The following is a 3,476-nucleotide window of genomic DNA, read 5'->3' on the forward strand; positions in this document are numbered from 1 at the left end:
ACGTAACCCTAACCCTAACCCTAACCCTAACCCTAACCCTAACCCTAACCCTAACCCTAACCCTAACCCTAACCTAACCTAACCCTAACCCTAACCTAACCCTAACCCAACCCTAACCCTAACCCTAACCCTAACCCTAACCCTAACCCTAACCCTACCCCTAACCCTAACCCTAACCCTAACCCTAACCCTAACCCTAACCCTAACCCTAACCCTAACCCTAACCCTAACCCTAACCCTAACCCTAACCCTAACCCTAACCCTAACCCTACATCTAACCCTAACCCTAACCCTAACCCTAACCCTAACCCTAACCCTAACCCTAACCCTAACCCTACCCTAACCCTACCCTAACCCTAACCCTAACCCTAACCCTAACCCTAACCCTAACCCTAACCCTAACCCTAACCCTAACCCTAACCCTAACCCTAACCCTAACCCTAACCCTAACCCTAACCCTAACCCTAACCCTAACCCTAACCCTAACCCTAACCCTAACCCTAACCCTAACCCTAACCCAACCTACCTAACCCTAACCCTAACCCTAACCCTAACCTAACCCTACCCTAACCCTAACCCTAACCCTAACCCTAACCCTAACCCTAACCCTACCCTAACCAACCCTAACCCTAACCCTAACCCTAACCCTAACCCTAACCTAACCCTAACCCTAACCCTAACCCTAACCCTAACCCTAACCCTAACCCTAACCCTAACCCTAACCCTAACCCCTAACCCTAACCCTAACCCTAACCCTAACCCTAACCCTAACCCTAACCCTAACCCTAACCCTAACCCTAACCCTAACCCTAACCCTAACCCTAACCCTAACCCTAACCCTAACCCTACCCTAACCCTAACCCTAACCCTAACCCTAACCCTAACCCTAACCCTAACCCTAACCTAACCCTAACCCTACTAACCCTAACCCTACCCTAACCCTAACCCTAACCCTAACCCTAACCCTAACCCTAACCCTAACCCTAACCCTAACCCTAACCCTAACCCTAACCCTAACCCTACCCTAACCCTAACCTAACCCTAACCCAAACCCTAACCCTAACCCTAACCCTAACCCTAACCCCTAACCCTAACCCTAACCCTAACCCTAACCCTAACCCTAACCCTAACCCTAACCCTAACCCTAACCCTAACCCTAACCCTAACCCTAACCCTAACCCTAACCCTAACCCTAACCTAACCCTAACCCTAACCCTAACCCTAACCCTAACCCTAACCCCTAACCCCTAACCCTAACCCCTAACCCCTAACCCCTAACCCTAACCCTAACCCTAACCCTAACCCTAACCCTAACCCTAACCCTAACCCTAACCCTAACCCTAACCCTAACCCTAACCCTAACCCTAACCCTAACCCTAACCCCAACCCTAACCCTAAACCCCAACCCTAACCCTAAAACCCCAACCCTAACCCTAAAACCCCAACCCTAACCCTAAAACCCCAACCCTAACCCTAAAACCCCAACCCTAACCCTAAAACCCCAACCCTAACCCTAAAACCCCAACCCTAACCCTAAAACCCCAACCCTAACCCTAAAACCCTAACCCTAACCCTAAACCCTAACCCTAACCCTAAAACCCTAACCCTAACCCTAAAACCCTAACCCTAACCCTAAAACCCTAACCCTAACCCTAAACCCTAACCCTAACCCTAACCCTAACCCTAACCCTAACAACAACCCTAACCCTAACAACAACCCTAACCCTAACAACAACCCTAACCCTAACAACCCTCAACCCTCAACCCTCAACCCTAACAACAACCCTAACCCTCAACCCTAACCCTAACCCTAACCCCCAATCCCTAACCCCCAACCCCAACCCTAACCCCCCTAACCCCTCTAACCCCTCAAACCCTAGCCCTAGCCCTCAAACCCTTACCCAGTCCTCAAAACCTAACCTTACAACACAAGTACCCTGTATACTAACCTCAAACCTTGAAAGAACACCGTGGAACTAAAACTGAACCCATGAGCCCAAAACCATGAACACAAATTCGAACATGAGTTCCCTGAAACCCTGAATACCTAACACTTATACTCTGAACCCTGTACCCTGAAGCCGTACCCATAAACCCAAACCCCTAACCTTAAGCACATGAACTCTCTACCCAGAAATCTAAATAGAAACCTCACCCTGAACTCAAAGCCAAATTCCATACCCCAAAACAAACCTTAAACCAAACCATACCCCAAATACCAAAACTTCTAACCCCAACCCAGAACCCTTCAACCTTAACCCCTTTCCTATGAACTTCGAACCCAAAAAAACCTGAAAGCCAGAGACTTAAACCCAATCCCAAAACCTGAACCCTAACCCCAAGCCCCTGGATTCTGTACTCCAAAACCTGAATCCAAATGTGAACCCTGAACCCAAACCTAAAGGCCAAACACCGAAACTGAATCCGGAACCCCTGAAACCCGAAAATCAGTACCCAAAACTCGAACACAAACAACAAAAACGAACCCTGAAACCGATTCCCAAAACCATAAACACGATACCCGAACCCTGAACACTGAACCCCAAAATCTTGTACCCCGAAACTCAAACCAGAACAAGAGACACAAACCAAACCAAATCCCTAACCACAAACACAAAGCCCTAAACCTCAACCACGAAGCTCTGAACCCCAAAACCCAAACCCTGAACCCAAAAAAACCGTTACCCCAAAAGCAGAGCCAAAACACAATCCCTAAACAGAGCCTGAAACCGAAACCTCTATACCCTAACCCTGAACCCGTGAACCCCAAAATAATGTACCCAGAAACTAAAATCAGAACAAGATCACCGAAACCAAACCCAAACCTCTAAACATGATCCAGGAACCATGAACCCCAAAACCTGTACCACGAACCCCAAAGACATGTACCCCAAAACAGGACACAAACAAACCCCAAAATTAAACCGCAAAATGGAACACCAAACCCCAAAACCCACACCCCTAGCACGAACCCTGAACCCCTATACCATAAACCTCATACCCAAACAGCATCCCCAACCCAACCCCAAACCCTGAAACCAAATCCAAATGCTGATAGCACAAGAAAAAAAATGAGAAACAAAAACTCATACACAGACAATACTTTAATGTTTACCACAGGGTAAGGGGGGCGGGGGGTGGGAGATGAGAGTAAGGGGGATAAAATATATGGTGATGGAAGGAGAACTGACTCTGGGTGGTGAACACACAGTGGGATTTACAGATGATGTAATACAGAATTATACACCTGAAATCTATATAATTTTACTACCAATTGTCACCCCCAGTAAATTTTTTTAAAAAAACACTCAAAAAAACAAAAAAAAAAACCGCAAACCCTAACCCTAAACCCAACATCTAAACCTACCCCTGAACTGTAAATTTTAACACTAACCCTAACCTTAGACATAAACCGTAAACTTTCACCCTATCCCTAACCTTAATCTCCCGAGATAGGAGCTCAAGAGCCCTGCGTG

This window comes from Rhinolophus sinicus, chromosome 14 (assembly GCF_057876585.1).
Source record: "Rhinolophus sinicus isolate RSI-liver-muscle chromosome 14, RSI-T2T, whole genome shotgun sequence".
Lineage (NCBI taxonomy): Eukaryota > Metazoa > Chordata > Mammalia > Chiroptera > Rhinolophidae > Rhinolophus > Rhinolophus sinicus.